The sequence below is a fragment of the Neolamprologus brichardi genome, chromosome 19 (assembly GCF_056152115.1).
Source record: "Neolamprologus brichardi isolate AB-2024 chromosome 19, ASM5615211v1, whole genome shotgun sequence".
NCBI classification, from domain to species: Eukaryota; Metazoa; Chordata; class Actinopteri; order Cichliformes; family Cichlidae; genus Neolamprologus; species Neolamprologus brichardi.
Window position 1 is genome coordinate 1,321,290 of NC_142122.1, and position 18,286 is coordinate 1,339,575.

The window sequence follows — 18,286 nt, forward strand, 5'->3', positions numbered from 1 at the left end:
ACGTTTAGACGAAGGCTTCAGGTGTGGATGTCACGGCCTTCACCCGGCTTTCCTCTCTGACTGAATCAGGGATTTTATTTTATCCTCACATGCAGATGTGATTCACGAGCAGTGTTGGTCAAGTTACTTGAAAAAAGTAATCAGTAACTAATTACTGATTACTTCCCCCAAAAAGTAATCCCGTTACTTTACTGATTACTTATTTTCAAAAGTAATTAATTACTTAGTTACTTAGTTACTTTTAAAAACACGATTTACAACCTGAATAGGTGATAAAGTGATAGATCTTTCAGCCCAATTCTACTTTTTCTGCATCATCATACAAAATGTAATCAAATGGAAAAGTCTCTTTTTAAAACTTGTTTATTAGTTTTAATCTTTTAACTTTATGCATCAAGCAAACATTTAATTATCTGCAACATTCTCTGACTGGAAGAAATTTGTTTAACATTTAAACCTATTTTCTGCACATTCCAGCTCATAAAATAAAATATTTTTGTGTTTACACTCAGTCTTTCAAATAGATGCAAGTAAAACACAGCAGAAAATAAATAAAGTCAAAGACTAGCGGTGCTGTTGCTCTATTTTCACCTGTAAAGCAGGAGTGGGGTAGGCGGAGGGTTACCCTGGTGCAGGTGTGCAGCGGTCAGTGGAAGAATCCGCGAGTTTCTCTGTGAGTTTCCCATTACGTCATAGCTACTCGGTGCTTGTTTGGAAGTTTAGGGTTTTTTTCGCTGTAAAAAGAAGTTTTCTTCCCACGCACAACGGACACTAATGTTTTTGTCACTTTTTATGGAATCAAACTCAAAGTAAGGTCAGTACTTCCACGCTTTAAACGCTGCACGCTCATACTCTCTCTGCACTCGATATATGATCCATTGTTGATCTGCACACAGCTGTTGTCACCAACGTCGCACTCGCTTACGTCACTGTCATGAGACATTCTCGCAAAAAAAATCACGGTTTTAGTAACGCAGTAACGCAGCGTTCCTACGGGAAAGTAACGGTAATCTATTACCGTTTTTGCAATAGTAATCCCTTACTTTACTCGTTACTTGAAAAAAGTAATCTGATTACGCGTTACTGCCCATCTCTGTTCACGAGTGACCTGCATGTTTCCTCCTCATACATTCTTCATTAGCTGCTCGACTTGAACGGCTCAGACGTCTCGTGTCTGTTTTGGGATGAGTTTGAGGATCCAAAATCAGGAGAGGTTATTCAGGACAAACAGCCACAGCACATCTAAGTTATTCCTCTGCTTCTGTCATGTTTACATCAGAGGATAAAAATACATCTATCCTAAAACCTGCAGCTGTGTACTTGCTGCAGTCACCACGATGTCTGTAGAGAGATTACACAGTCCTTAAGAATCGTAAACATCTCAGCTTATCACTTCCTTTCATCATGGCGGCGTTTTTGTGACAGCAGCAGAGCAGTGACGTGATGACATGAAGCACCAGAGTCACACGCCGGCCTCTGCTCTGTTTCGATGTCGCATTGATGCTGAAACCTCTGTAGGACAGAGATGCATCGCTGCAGTTATCCTGCTGATTCAGTCAGAAAGCTCCACCAGGTGTCTGTGAGAGCTGATCTGTTCATTTCAGCTCTATGTTGGTTTACTGTGCCGTACAATAGATGGACTGACTGTGAAGATCACCGATGTTGGCGTCTTGTCACTCTGGACACGCCTCCTTTTTGAAACGAAGCATAACCAAAACGTACTAAATGGATTCGACGTGCGGAGGCGTTTCAAACCTGCCAGACAGAAAACGTTTCTTTTTTTGTTCTCAGTTGTTTCTACAAACCAGAGAAGTAAAAATCCAAACACACTGAAAGCAGATGAGTTCTGATGGAGTCAGAAAAGCAAAGTTTAAGTTTGATGTTTCCTTAAATATAAAGGGACAGTTTTGATTGAATAAACCTTCTTTTATCTCTGCAGACATAAAAAGACAAGATCTAGATCCTGGAGAAGCATCAGGAATCAGAAAGAGCCTATAGATAGTACCAACAGTCGCTGAGTTGTCTCTAAAATCTGATCGGTACATTTGTCTGTGTGGAGTTTCATGCTCGCGGCGTCCTGAGGCGATCTGATCGTGCAGACTGGATGAAGGCGTCACGCCCTTCAGCGGGAGCCGCTCGCACTGAGCGCACAGCTTGATGTGAGGGCGTGGAGGTTGGACGCCAGCGTGAGCGAGCCCTGTGGTCGCAGTGCAGGATTTAACAAGTAAACCAGGCCGATGCTCACACTCGTAGCTGCTTGTAGATCGAGGTGAATTTTTGTGACTCATCAGTTTGTGTCGTTTTGTAATGACGACGAATCTTTCTGGGAAACGAGTTTTCTGTGTTGAATTCATCGTCACTCAGATGATTCTGATGTTGTTGTTGTTTCTGAGGATAAAGATGCTTCTCATGAATCTGATCGATTTAAAGATCTAAAGATCTTTATCAAACATGACTGAGTCACCACCTCGTGACTCGTGCACAGCAGGGATGTGCTCGCAGAGCTGACTACAGCTCGTTGGCACCAGAAATACTCGGCTGAGTGTTTTACTGTTATTTCACTGATGTACATCAGCAGATTTGACATTAACAGCCAGGCTAACCTGTGATGTAAGAAGATAAAAAGAGCTGTTGTGTGTCGAACATCGCAAAGAAACCAGAGCTGCTGCTACGGTATGCCTGATTCTGCAGGCTCGTGTGCGTTTGCAACGTCATACATGACACATGTTACAGAAACATTTACAACGATTGATGAAGAACTGATTCAAATTCCTAAATACTTTATGAAACACACAAATATTTAAAGTTTGATCAAAAAGTCATTTTTTTCTCTCTCATTTAAACAAATAAACGTCCCTGCTGCACACGCTCAGAGTTTAACGCGCTGCAGCCAAATCTTTTGTTTTAAACTTGGAGAATACACATGGCACGGTCTGTTCACTGTCACTTCCTGCTCCTCCTTTTGCTGTTATTTTTCAGACTGACTGGAAGAGAGAAAATCGTAGGTCCATAGATTCCCTGCAGAAGTATCGATTAAGCTTAAAGGCTGTAATTTGTCTGTTTTTTTTTTCTAGAGGAAGGTAATCCAGATTAGAAACGTCAGACTGTAATTCTGACTTGTAGTAAAACCATCTGACCCTCAGCTTTTACGATGTGTAAACCCTCAGGTGTACCCGAGAGAGGTGAGAGCGTGATTTGTGGATCTGGAGAAGTCGGTACATCTCAGTTCTGAGTTTTAAGTTTCACAAAGTTGCTGTATCAGCAGGTAGTGTTAGGCCACACCCCCAGCGAACACAGAAACTAAAACTGCTGCTGTGGATGCAGGGTTACTCACCTCAAAGAATCAGTTTGGGGTGAAGTCTGATTAGTTTCTCATCTGTTTCTGTTGTCGTCCTTCATCCAACCAGTGGTCAGTGCAGCACAGCGGTCGTGGTAGCAGCTGTGCTGAAGGCCGCAGCGAGCACTCGATCAGTGTGCGGATGATCGTTGGTGGTTCCCTGGAAATGAATCTCTCAGACTTCTGCAGTTTGCTGGTTGTGAGTGAATACATTTTATTTAAAAAAAAAAAAAAAAAAAAAAAAAAAAAAAAAAAAAAAAATAATAATAATAATAATAATAATAATAATACATTTTATTTAAAAATAGCGCCTTTCAAAGCACCCAAGGACACTGTACAACAGATAAAAACACAAAAACTGAAAATATACACAATAATAGTAAAAATAACAGATAAAAGTTAAGAACATACAGTGGTTTAAACATAGGCAATTTTAAACAGATGAGTTTTGAGGGTGGACTTAAAAAGAGGGAATGAAGTAATGTTTCTGAGGTCAGGGGGTAAGGAATTCCAAAGTCGAGGGGCAGAGCAACTAAAAGCCCTGCCCCCCATTGTGATCAGACGAGCGGAAGGAACGGAGAGAGAAAGAGAAGATGAAGATCGGAGGCACCGGGATGGGAGGTACATCTGTACTAAATCGGAGAGGTATGGTGGAGAGAGAGAATGAATAGCCTTGAATGTATAAAGGATTATTTTAAAATGGATGCGAAATTTAACCGGGAGCCAGTGAAGCTGCTTCAGGATTGGGGAGATGTGGTGGGTAGAGGAAGTCCTAGTAATAATACGGGCAGCAGAATTCTGGACACGTTGGAGCTTGTTGATGGATTTTTGTGTAAGGCCAAATAATAGTGAATTACAGTAATCAAGTCGAGAAATAACAAGATTATGGACGAGAATGGCAGTGGCATGAGGAGTGAGGAAAGGGCGGAGGCGATTGATATTACGAAGTTGAAAATATGCTGCACGTGTGACATTATTGATATGTGAATTAAAAGATAATGTGCTATCAAGAAGGACACCCAAGCTTTTCACAGAGGGAGAGATAGGGACCAGCGAATTATTGATGGTGAGAGAGAAATTGTTAATTCTGGAGAGCAACCGTTTAGTGCCGACCAGGAGAAGTTCTGATTTGTTGCTGTTGAGTTTAAGGAAGTTGGAGGAGAACCAGGAATTGAGTTCAGCTAAGCAGAGGGTGAGGGAGGGTGGAGGAAGAGTAGAATCGGGTTTGGTAGAGAGGTAAAGCTGGGTGTCATCGGCATAGCAATGGAACTGAATATTATATTTACGAAAAATATGTCCGAGAGGAAGAAGGTAAATGATGAAAAGAAGGGGCCCGAGGACAGATCCCTGGGGCACCCCAGTAGATAAAGGAGAAGGCTGAGAAGTGAAGGATTTTAATTGAATGAACTGAGTGCGGTCAGACAGGTATGATTTGAACCAGGCTAATGGAGTATGAGAGAGACCAATGGAAGCTAATCTGCTAAGAAGAATAGGATGAGAGATGGTGTCAAAGGCTGCACTCAGATCAAGGAGAATAAGGATGGAGAGGAGACCAGAATCAGCTGCCATAAGAAGATCGTTTGTTATTTTTATGAGAGCAGTTTCGGTACTATGCAAAGGACGGAAACCAGACTGGAACTGTTCATAAAGGTTATTATCAGTTAGGTGTAGATGGACTTGAGAAGCAACTATTTTTTCAAGAATTTTTGAGAGGAATGGTAAATTGGAGATAGGACGGAAATTATTAAAGTTATTGGGATCTAGACCTGTTTTTTTCAGGATTGGGGTAATGGCGGCAACTTTGAGAGAAGCAGGAACAGTTCCAGTGGTGAGTGAAGAGTGAATAATAGCAGATATGAGGGGAAGGAGAGGGGGTAAACAGGCTTTGACAAGGACAGTGGGGATAGGATCAAGCTGGCAGGTAGAAGGCTTTGATTTGTGGATGAGATCAGCAATATCAGTTAAAGACGGAAGTTGAAAAACAGAGAGGAAGTGAGAAGGGGGTGGAGTTAAGACAGAGGAGCTACATTGAGTATTAGGGACCAAATCAAGGTGTATTTTATGAATTTTTTCAGTGAAGAATAGCATTAGAGCGTCACAGAAGTTAGATGAATAGAGATGAGCGGGCAGAGAATCAGGTGGCCTGTTAAAGGAGTTGAATAATGAGAATAGGGTCTTGGTGGAGTTCTCACTTGAACAGACAATGGTAGAATAATAGGCAGATTTAGTTTGACTGATACATTCCTGATAAAACAAAACATGGTTACTAAACATATCCTTATGAATAGTAAGGCCAGTTTTCTTATAGAGACGTTCAAGCCGTCGGCCTTTAGCTTTCAATAGTCTGAGTTCAGGTGTGTACCAGGGTGCAGAGCGAGAAAACAGTACAGTTCTGGTTTTCTGTGGGGCAAGAGAATTCAAAATACTACTGAGGCTATGATTATAATAAAATACTAGATCCTCTTGAATAGCCAAATTGCTAAAAGACAAGCAGCTAGAGAGAGCAGAAGAAAGGATATCAAGATTTATATTCTTGATATTCCGGAAAGAAATAATACGAGGATTGTTGATTATAGAGAAAGTCATGTGAACATTAAAGGACAGAAGTAGATGATCCGAAATTAGCAGCTCGTCAGCTGAGCAGTTGGAGGGGGTAAGTCCAGAACAGCAGACTAGGTCCAAAGTATGGCCCTTAGTGTGGGTAGGGAAGTTTATGTATTGTTCAAGGCTGAAGCTATCAAAGCAGGATAAAAGGTCCTTGGTGAGAGGATGATCGCAGTTATCCACGTGGACGTTGAAGTCACCCAGCAATATTATATTAGGGGAAACAGTAGCTAGGTTGGTCAGCAGATCAGCAAAGTCATTGATAAAAACAGAATTAAATTTTGGGGGACGGTAGATGACAGCTATGACAGTTGGAGTAGGTCCTGAAAGTTGACAGACAACAGATTCAAAGGAGCTGTACCTAGGGACAGACAGCGGCGAGACTTTCCAGTTCTCGCGATAGATTATCGCGAGGCCACCACCACGGCCGGACTCACGAGGTTGGCAGGTGTAAACAAACCCCGGGGGGGTGGAGTCGTTGAGTTGCGAAAAGTCATTGGGCTGTTGCCATGTCTCAGTCAAGCAGAAAAAGTCAAACTTACGGTCTGTTAGGAGATCCTGGATGAGATGTCCTTTGTTCGTAAGCGAACGGATATTAAGCAGGCCGAAGTTGACGGAAGTACTGTCGGACTGGATGAGAGTGTTGGGCGACCTGGGCAGGTTAGCCAAAACATTGTGGTCAACAGACCTGCCGGGGTTCCGTTGAGAGCGACCAGAGGTGGACCAGAAGGACTGAATTGGCTTGGAATTATCCTGATGGAAATACCGACGGGAGCCCCGATGTACGTACTTTCGACGAGGGAGGAAGGCAATGTCCGTGTGGAGATGAAGAGCAGCCAGCATGAATCATGTGAAAGGCTTTTGGATGTGTTCCCATCACATGTACTGCAGTCATGTCTCTTCAGGTTTTATCGATAGTGATAATAAATCACATATTTGCTGAGAGGGGATTTCCATTAGTTTGAATATTAATTCTCACTTTGGAGGAGAAAATATTTCCTCTAAAGGAGGAAGAATCAAGAGCTCACAGGTGATCAGTCCATACTGTCAGAGGTTAAATCAGGGATTTTTTTTTCTTTCCAGTAAGGTCAGAGGTCACAGACGAGTGAAGCTTGAACCGCCCCTCCCGAAAATCTCCCGGAGCCACCCTTCTCCCGATTTTCCACCCGGACAGCAAAATTAAAAAACCATATCGCAGAATTCATAGCACGGCCTGCCAATTTTAGTTTCCAACAATGGCGACAGCTACTTAGTTTCTTAGGCAGTTACTTAGTCTCCCTAATTCTGAGGTCTCAAGGTTGGCAAATATGGCCTCACTTTTTTTGCCACATGTATCGCAAACCACGTCTCAGCTGTTTGTGGAGGTAAAATACGTCTGCACAATTACGCTCAGCCACTGTTGAGTGCGCACGCCAAGGGGCTGCGAGACATTTATACAGCCGTATTTTGCACATGACTATAAAAGGCGGAAGAGGAAGTAGTTCCTTTGAATGTAGACAATCTGAATGTTATAGTTTCTTTCCTCTGTGTTCCTGTTAATGATAAACTACAAATTTACCCTAAATTACTAAAATATCGATATTTTAATGTGAGAATCGATTCTACAAAATAAATGATTGGTATCGGAGGAATCGATATTTCAGGATCGATCCGCACATCACTGCCAACAATCCATCAAGCGGTGCGGCTTCGTAGCTTAGCAAAGTCGTACTGAAACATTTGACAGATTTTTGAGCGCCGTGTACATAAAATCGTTTCGAGGTCAGTAAACACAACCAGAGTTCATACATAAGGCACACGGGATTATAAGGGGCTCTGTCGACTTTCAGAAAAATCAAAGGATTGATTTTAAGTGCGCCGTATTTTCCAAATAACACGGTAATAACGACGGCCCGCTAGCATGCGCTACCAAAAATAGTGCTTTGTTGTGTATCTGACGGACGAAAGCTAAACCAGTTCCACACCAGTGAAGCTGCAGCATTTTTACAAACCAGTTCTGGTTCATCCGTTTCATTCAACGATCCGCTTTCGCCCTTCTCATTCTCCGTCGCCGCCATGCTTTTCCGCTGTGTGCGTATGAAAACAAAGGCACTGCGCATGCGCGTTTTACCCATATTCTATCGCCATATTTCATTTTCTTATCGTTGCCCAACATTAAACCGGTGTGGCCCAGCACTAGTCCAAATATCCAGAATATTCCTGATATTCCTATTGACTGTCTGTCAACACTGATATTTCTGCTCTGTATTAAACCACATTTACACTAACAGTAAACTACAGTAACTTACAGGTTTTTGTCTCGTGTATTCGGCTACAGTTGGATCATTTCAGGCTTCTCCCTTCTGTCAACTTTAAATTAGTTTTTGTTTTGTTACTGGACATTTATCGTACCAACTTAATTTTGGGTTCATTTTTAAACGAGACAAGTTGAATAAATAAAATCTGATTAAATCTCAGGGTTTTTTTAAAGCTTCTATTTGGTCATTATTCTGTGCAAAAAGTTAAAAAAACAGAAAAGAAAACAAGGAGGCTCAGACCTGAGCTTCAGCTCGCAGCTGAATGCATGCAGCACACCTGTCCACACCTGCTCATTCATATAACACTGACGAGACACAGCAGGAAACACTGTCACTGGTGCACAACAACCTGTTCACATTATAAAATGTTTATATTGACTTGCATGGTTAAATGCTGCTTGTATTCTAAAGCATCGATGGTAGAACTGACTTATATGTGATGTTAGACAGTATTGATTGGAGCCATCAGTAAATGATGTAACGACACGTGGATTTTTAGATCGGGCGTCTGCAGTCATCTCTACAGTTGTTGTCTTTGCGTAATGAACGTATTGATTTCTGCTTCCTTACATGCTGACTGAGCTAATCTTTGACCCAGTTCTGATAGTGCAGATTGATTGGGAGGAAGAGGGTGATGAGGCGATGACTCGGGTTAGCTGAAAACAAAAGAATCAGCTCGTATGTCGAGGACATCGCTGCAGGCAGTGGGGCCTGAAACAGGTTTTGAACGTTGAGTAATACATCCTGTTCCTGCTCGTAAAAAGTCACGTCTGTCATGTTGTTCGGGCTCCTGAGGAGCTCCATAAAACATGATTTGTCTTGACATAAAACCACCTTCTTAACCACTTTTATACGAGCCAATTAGGCGGATATTAACTTTTGTTCTGGTCTAATAATCCAGAAGGTTCTGAGAAACGTCTCTTGTCCTGCTGCCAAACTCTATTGTTCATAAGGGATATAGGATCTTTATTTTAACTGACACAGCTGAGGAGGAGGAACAGCCGTTTGATCCACATTACATGTTTTTACATGATAGAAGAAGAGCTCAGAGACACGTTTATTGACTCTTTAATTCCTTTGCTTGAGCATCTTTTTGGCCACTGGTCTGCTCAACAGGTGGAAACGTTTTATTACCAAACTCGATGGTAAAGAGCTGCCGTAGCAGCTCTACAAAGACTGAACTGGTTCACCAGCAGATTGAGAACCATTACAGGAAAATGAAGGCTCCAGGTCAGCACGATGTTCTTGTTCTCTACACGTTTTGTTTGATTTAAAGAGCATGGCTGCAAACACAGTGGTTCTGCAGACGTCTGTGGTAAAATGACCCTCAGCTCTGACCTCTGATCAGTTTTGGGCTCAGTCACTCATTTCTGGTCATATTGAAGAAAACATGAAGCCCGTTCCCTGAAGTTTGGTGATTCTGGCTTTCACAGAAGACGATCACCCAGAGACCAGTGGGGAACCTCACGGTGGTGATGTCCACCTTTAACAGGATTACTCGCTGCAACGATCAGCTTCTCCTACATTTTGATGCTAAACCAAACGAGTGCCCACCTCACTCGTTCTGGATGTTTGCAGGAGGCGATGTGATTGGTTAACGGTAGCGCTCGAGTGTTTGAGTGAAAGTAATTGGATTGTCTGACAGCTGTGGTGGCGTTTGAAAAGTCTGTCTTTTCTCAACTTTTCAAGAAAGCAAAGAAACAGAGCCACAACCACAGGAGTTGCCCCCTGCTGGACATTCAGAAGAATGCAACCCTGAGGAACTGCTATGTCGGCTTCTCTTTGTAGACACTTTTCGTTCTGACAGCTTTCAGTCTGTTTAAGCTTTTTCAGCTCTTCTGGTTGTTTTTTTTTACTGTGACTGCTCGTCTTAACCTTTTAAAGCCGGTCGGAGCGGGCACGCTCCGTTTCCGGAAATGTAGTTTTTTACCTTCAGGGCCTATACAAGCATATACTGGTGTTTTTAAAGGTTATGTTTGACTTTATGACTTTCTGTGTCATTTATGGGATGCTTAGAAGTCAAATTGCACTGCTGGAAATAGTTTATTTTGATACAGATGCTGTTTTTTTGCAAATTTGAATTATAATATTTATTTTCGTTTTTCCTGCAGTATATAAAAATTGGTGTATTTCAAAAATAAAACTATGAAGACACTCAAAATAAATTTCCTGTGGTGGGAAACTATTTTGTGCAACTTTTTTGTATTTACAGTTTTGAGGGATAAGCCTCTTAAATTTCTCTAACTAGAAATATGTTAAAAAAACAAAAACGATTTTCAATTTTTTTGTAGTTTATTGCACTTTTTTGCAATTTATGTAATTACTATGCACTTAATGCAGACATATTATTAAAATTTGGGCTATAATGGTTGTATTGATGTATAGCAACTTGAAATGCTCCCAAAAATGGCTCCACAGCATGTAAAAATATAATATAAGCTCTGGTGGACTTGGTTCTATGGTAGGTCTTAAAGGGTTAAACATGTTAAACCTGCAGCTGAATGCAGAGCTACAGATCGCTGCCTTTTCTCTTGGAGGACCATCTGTGGTTAAAAGTAAGAGCTCAAGTTTGTTTAGTCCAAGTTTATTTTGACACAAAACCAGTATTGTAAAGGATACTGGACGGGTCCTCCATGTCTCTGTTCAGTCGTTGTTTTGATTAGACTACATCACCCCGCCTGTGTGCAACAAAACAACATTGTCTGGTATGCTGCAGATGATAATGGTTTACTGCAAACTGTGAAGAGGTGGAGGTGTGATAGACAGAAGTCAGAATGAATTGTTCTCATCAAAGGGAGATGTGAGGCCATTGTTCATAAATATTTTCCTGTTGCCGTCAGCATGTTGGCGTTTTCACAGCTTTAGAGCTGCATGGCCAGAAACTGTGAAACGATAACTCAGTTAAAGCTCCGTCCATGAAAGTTATGTCACGTGTGATATCCTTGGAAACAGGAAATGCACCTGAGCAGTTTCTTGTGATTGTGCATGATGATGCTGTCGAGGCCATTGAAGGAAAAGACTGTGTTAATATCATTTGCTATGTTTCACAGCTCGCTGAGCTCAGCAGCCTGTTAAAGAGTATATGCTACAATCCCTCACCTCGATACAGCATCTCTGGATCAGTCTAGTCTAGTGGGATTTGTAAATATATTTATATACTGCAGTGCTCCTCGACTCAATCACAAAGTGATCTAGTATCCACAAGTTCAGTCCATGTAGGAATTGCTAGCAGCTAATTCGGCGTGCAGTTATTGTTGATGGAACATGAACAGATTCAAGCTAAAAACATGCGACTGAACTTTCTGCTTCTACAGCAACACTTTTTGTTCACGTCTTCCAAAATCTTCAGATTCTAGGAATCGGCACATTCCAGGTGGAAGTGCCCGTCGGACTGTAAATAAATCCAAATAACTGGATTTTGTGTGCATATTGTTGCAAAGTGCGCTGCTACATGACAAAAGCAGCTCCGATTGTTACAAAGTCATCTGATAAGCTGGAAACACGCCTGCTGCCAAAGTCTCAGCTTCAATAATAACTGGATTACAGAAGAACAACAACAGCTGTGACTGGTAAATCTGGAAATGCATCTTCACCATCAACACAACCTGCTTCTGTATGTGAACCAGCATCAGCTCCACACTCCTTTGTTCAAGGTGTTGATAGTGTTATAATGGCTCCATAAACCAGGAGGATTATTGGTGTGAATGTAATATTGTGTGCTGATGGAGTGGAAGCTTTGCTTTTATTTTCAGCGTGTGAGTGTGTTTGTGTACCTGCAGCCATTATTGTTGTTAACATGAGCGATTAGATCGGATCAGTCGAATACTGAAAACATTCATTGTTTGTGTGATTCTGGATTATTTTAAGGAGGCTGAATGACGCCGTGTGTGTTTTTGTCTCTTTCTGTCACAGCTTGTGTGTGCTGTGTGTTGAAAGGCTCTCAGGTTGGCTGAGTGTAACTCCAGCACAAACACAACATTGTTGCCCTGTTTTGTGTTGTGTGAGACTGGAGGAAATATGACCTCCGTCCTGTGACACATTTGCTGTTGGACTTGTGTGACTCCGTTCATGAACACAAAAGTGAAGCGTGCTCTCGTGCAGCACATGCGTGTGTTTCCAGCACATTTGAGATCATTTTGTACTACTGCACAAAATCTATGTCATGTTTGATTGAGAGGGCAGGATACACTCACAGCTACGCCTGTTTAACTACTTGTTTGCACAAATATCTAATCAGCCAGTCACATGGCAAGTGCATAGAGGCATGAAGGCATGGTGAAGATGACCTTTGACCTATTCGGTGAGCAGCAGTTCTGAGGAAAACCTTCCTTGTTGACGTCAGCAGTCAGATGAGAATGGGCAGACTGCTGTGAGCTGATAGGAAGGTAACAGGAACTGATAACCACTCGCACAACAATCAAACATTACGGGCAGCAGCAGACGACTGCACTGGGTACCACTGAGGGCATAACAAACCCAGACTGGGTGATGGAAGGTCTGAAAAATGTTGTGCTGAGTTTCTGTCTGCAGAAACGTTTGAATGGTAAAGTTTATATAAATGATGTGATGGATCCATGCTGCCTTGTCTCAATAGTTCAGGTTGCTGAAGGTTGTGCGATGATGTGGAGGATGATGGCTCGGTTTAATCTCTGCAGCCTACCTGAGTGTTGTTGCTGACCATGTCCATCCCCGTATAACCACAGTGACCATCTGCTGATGGCTGCTTCCAGCAGGATAATGATCACTGTCCCAAAGCTCACATCATCTCAAACTGCTTTCTTATCTCTGAACCTTTGGGATGTGGGGGAACATGAGGTTCTCACCATGCAGCTGTCAAATCAGCAGCAGCTGTGTGATGATGTCATGTCATCATGGACCAAAATCTCCGAGGAATGTTTCCAGCACTTTGTTGAATCTGTGCCATGAAGACATGGGGCAGATCTGAAGGCAAAACGGGCTTTAACTGATACTAGAGGTGTACCTAATAAAGTGTCCGTAGCAACTGCAAACATGAGATGAGGCTGCCCTTCCCCAGAATAGTTTCAGCTGGACCCTCCCTTTCTCTTATCGCTCTGCTGCAGCGTTACGAAATTCAGACAGAATAAATTCTGACTGTGAAAAAGGTGAAATCTGCCTTTCATGCATGTCGACGCTTCAGTAACTCTGAGTACATAACACAGGCATGTGCATGCACAAACTCCCACCGAACTAGCAGAGTAAAATTAATCCACAGCAGAATTAATCTGTAATGTTAAGAAATACGAATCAAACCAGCAGCAGCTACTGAATAGACTAAACAAGGGATGGACAGGATTCAGCGGCTGACTCAGCCTCTGTTTGCTGTACGAGGGCTTTAATGAGTCACCGGGAGCTGCTGATGGAAGATGGACAAAAAGTGAAAGAATACAGGCCACAGTGGAGACGACAGCTGGACTGAAGCCTTTCTCCAGGGTGAAGTTGCCCAATAGAAACTTTGAGCTGAATACTCAGCTAAAGTGTGGCAAAAGAGTCGCCCTCTGCTGTGCTTCTGTTTGCTCAGAATAATTCCTGTGAAAAGCTGATACGAACCCAAAGTGCTGTATAGAAATACAAACAGGCGCTTTGCTCTGAGAACCCAAACCCAGCTGTTGTTTGTGAACTTGGCTGAGCGTTTAGGGAGTGCCTGGAACGACCGCTGCAGGCTGAATGTTTGCCAGACACGGGGCGGGTCTGCAGCAGCCAGTAAGCTGCAGCCGCTCCGCTTCCACCGCACCAATAACTGCTGCTGCCGTGGCGTGCAGGCAAAACCAGGCCAAGTGTTTGTGAACGCTTTCGAGCGTTTTAAAGTGCACACATGTTCCATGTTTGGAAAACGAATCCTGTTTTCACCCGTGCATCTCCGTCCTGCACAGGAATAAAATACAGAGAACACTTCCTCTTTGGAAGAAAAACTGTCAGTACGACGAGAACACGCTGCTAATAATGCTGACATGTTGACTTTGGAAAGGAAGGAGGAAACACATAATAATAAAAGCGTCTACGGACGTCTTTCTGTTTCTCCCCTTTCTATGGAAGGAACTTTATCACACCGCCGAAGAGTTCAGAAAACTTCTGACTTGCTTTGTCATAAAATTTGCTTAAAAATGCAGCATTTTTTATGTGGTAAATGCAGCTTATTGTCAGTGTGACGAAAAGCATAACCTAAAAATTATTAAATATTTTATAATGATATACTCATTTTTAATGAGTAAACACATAAAATGTAACTATTTTTAGATAAATATGATGGTTTGTGTTAAAATACAGCTGTTTTAAAGAGCTGCAGACATGAAACGTACATCAGTATCAAAGTTTTGGTGAATAATTGCAACACGACTAAATTAAGTAAATTAAACAAAGAATAATTAAAAAATATTATATATGATTAACAAAGTCTATCAAAACATCCTTTAAAAAATCATATCCAAAGCATCCGTGTGTTGAGGAGACGTCAACTAAAGCTGAACTAGGTCCGTGCTGTACTTCCATGTAATACCAGATTGTACCAGGAGATGGTGCTGTGAGCCAGTCTAACTTTTATTTAACAAGCAAAAAGAAGAGATTTTATTTAAAATGATGAAAAGCAGAGCCTCTCAAGAAAATATGGAGTTAAAAGTAAATATCAGGAGTTAAACAGCAGCAATCTGACAACATCTCAGACATGTACTGGAGAAACGCTGCCCCCTGCTGGTGACAGTCTCAGTTGAAATTTGCAGAGGTTGACTACAAAAAGCGTCTTCCACAGTATCAGAGTGTGTGCATGTAAAATTTAACCTGAAGTTATAGAACAAGAATAGATAATTCTTGATAAGTAATTAAACTTTAAAAATAATAATTTAAAATAAGCGTGTTTGCATTTCCTGTGCTGATGAAGGTCAATTATACTCATCTTCTCTTAAAAACCCTCCTCGTGGGTCGGGGGGAGCACTGGTTTGAAGAATGAAGCCTTTCTACACCCGCTCGACCTCCACCCGCCTGCTCTTTAATTTCTGCTGTTAATCAAATCTGTGAATTCTAACCCCGACACACTGACATCTGTTGCCTCGGTGTATTCAAATCATAACAGCACAGATTGTTTTTAACATCAGTAACAGTAGATCTTTGTCTGCTGCAACAAAGAGAAGATCCACACAAGTCGGGGCTGGTTTGTGCCGATCGCTGAGTGTGGGAGACGCATTTCACCCTCAAGTCATCCTTAACAGGGTCAGAGGTTACACTCACTTTTTTTAAAGTAAGGATGCACAGCTCACAGTTTCCCCTCTGTGTGAGGCTTCTTTGTTCTCTGACATCTGCTCACAGATTTTTCCAGCTGTGTGGAAATACAGGCAGGAGGTGGTGCTGGACTCGCAGCAGGCTGCAGAATGTGCAGGACACACAAAGCTGTCTCTGAACTCAGTCATGTGACCTGTTTTTGTTTATGGAGTCATTTTGGTTTAATGCGACTGAAGTTCAGCAGAAACAGGAGCACATCTGCAGAGCGAGAAAACTAAGATCCTTTACATGGACGAATCAAACTGTCTCAATACATAAGTATGTTTGAGGAACATGCAAAGTGTTGTTAGCAAAGCCGTCATGCAGCCGCTGCATGAAGGCTTTGCTCATCATATGAATCTATTTATGGAGAGGACAAATATTTGACCTGCTTCTGTTTTCCCCCTGAAAGTTTCCTTCTCTGACAGAGTGCAGGGACCGTGAACATCCCTCCTGCTCTGGTGAAACCACCTACAAGTATGTACATGTCGCATCACTGCAGGGCTCATCTATCTGCTGCCACGGTGACGACATGACAGCCAGTGAGTGAAATCCCACCGCTCCACGTTTTAAATCAGCTCTCGTGCTGGAGGCGAGCACAGGGGCTGCAGAGATGCTGCTTCCTCGCTCCGTCCACATGTGCCGGCACGATCACACTCGAGGATTCGGTTCCCAAAAGGCTGATTGGAGGCGGCAGGTCGATGCTTGTCTGTTGATGAGATGTTGAGACATTTCAGGGAAAATGAGGAAACCCCAAACAGGCTGAGGCGAGACTGTTCAAAGGAATCTCAGTAAGGCTGTGAAGTCTTACCTGGACGTTTTACTCAGAAGACGTTTCACCTTGTTTGTTATTTTTAATAGTGATGCACCGATCGATCGGCCAGGGACCAGAATCAGACGATTTCCAGTGTTCTCGACTGGCTGATCAGTCTCACACGTGTCCAATCACAAAATAACAAGTCGGTCCCTTTCATGCCGACACCCACAGCGGCGCAGGCAACAGCAGCGGCACTTTGCTCACTGCTGGATGCTAAGATGTTGTCAGTGTGGAAGCGGAGAGTTACCTCACCCGCTGAACACAAACTTTTTATATTTGTAAATCTGTTGCACATGCTTTTGTTTATCCAGGTAAAATTATTTTTCATTTAGCAGAGCTTTTTATGACAAAGAAGAACCTCACTGCAGTCTGTACTTTTATTATGAAAAAACTGATTTCACTTTACTTTGTACAAGTTAAAATCTTTTATCTGCAGAAAACAGAAATCATTTTAAACCTTTCAGTGAAACTTTATAATAATGCAAAATATTTCCTGGCAGAAGAACGTGCTGTTTGGTTCGGACAGTTTGTGCTGAAATAAAGTTTTTGCAGGTTTTTCAATGATTCATCTGTGTTTCAGCTTTATCAATAGAAATTTCCTCACAACAGGAGTTTGGATCAGAGTGAACAGATGTAACATCACCAGGCGCTTATCAAGGAGCGCGATCAGCTGATCAGCCTGTTTTATCAGGTTTCACACCAGAAAGAAATAAACATGGTGGATCAGAGTGTGAAGCACATCGAGTCCCACCTGCACAGCTGCACGATTCATTTTAACTTTATTTACAAAGACAGGAGTCTGTCCATGACGACGAGGTCATGATGCAGTCAGAGGTAACTGCACAATCTGAGTCACGTTACCTGATGTGCGTTCCTGCAGCAAACAACAGTCAAACGCTGCCTCCTTGTGGTTTAAGAAGGTATTACAGCCACTCGTGTCCTGCTGTTTGTGTTTGAAACCTCGCAGTAACTTTATGAGCAGTTATTGTCATTAGTTATTGTACTGCTCGTTTCCAGCTCCATGTTTTTACACTTGGACTCAACCAGAGCAGCTTTGCATGAGTCACAGTTCAAAATAATCCTTCTGTATCTTATACTGGGCTTTGGTGTTGCCCCTTAGTACATCCTCTGTCTGAAACAAGCTCCTCTCACTTTAAGCCAGCTGTCTTCTAGAAGTTTACTTCATCACTTAGCAGCTGTCTTGGTAACACCTTTGGGCAGCTGGTTTAAAGCACAGAGTGTCAAACTCAGTTTGATTCAGTGAAGAAATGAACGGATTCATTTAAAAAGCAGTTGTGAGCTCAGGACAGCTGCAGGTACAGAAAGCTTGTTGTGGTCAGATGATGCCGACCAGACGTTCTGTCACTGATCTGGAGCTGAACGAAAGTGTTAGACGAGACTGGGAGTCACATGAGGGTCAGCTGAAGGCTCATCCCGTTCCTCCTCACACAAAGCACATACTGATCCTGCTGATGGAGGAGGTCCTGTCCAGCATCTCCTCCTCACTCTGCAGACTGTGCTCAGAGACACAGCAAACCTCATGATGACACCATGGATGTCCTCGCCTGTTCCACCTGAGAGGCTGCAGGTGGCGTCTCGTGCTGTCAGCAGCAAAAAGCAAAGCTAGAGAAAACTCAGCAGGGATAAAGAGAGCACAGACACAGTGGTCTCTGCCTCACGGTCCAGTTAGGAACAGTTTAACTGACTTTAACTCTAAATGAAGACGAGCACAACACACGGAGGCCTGCTGACGTCCTGCACGACTGCAGCAGCGTTCAGTCTGTAAACGCTGGATCTCCTCATGCCTCACACGTGCTCTACAATCCTCTGCGGCGCTCTAATTGCTCTGTCTGAGCGGCGTGCGTGCAGAGAGCGAGCGTTCCTCGGCAGGTGTCATTTTTCTGGCTCGCCTGTTCGTTTGTTTAACCTCTAAAACAATCAGAGGTGTGAGAAGAAAACCAA

At 42.6% G+C, this 18,286-nt stretch overlaps 1 protein-coding gene across 1 annotated transcript in view; it reads left to right on the plus strand.

The window, feature by feature from the left end:
• Positions 1-18,286, plus strand: part of LOC102793490 (uncharacterized) — a 47,256-nt gene that overhangs the window by 2,945 nt on the left and 26,025 nt on the right. The gene's annotated exons all lie outside the window — the stretch shown is intronic.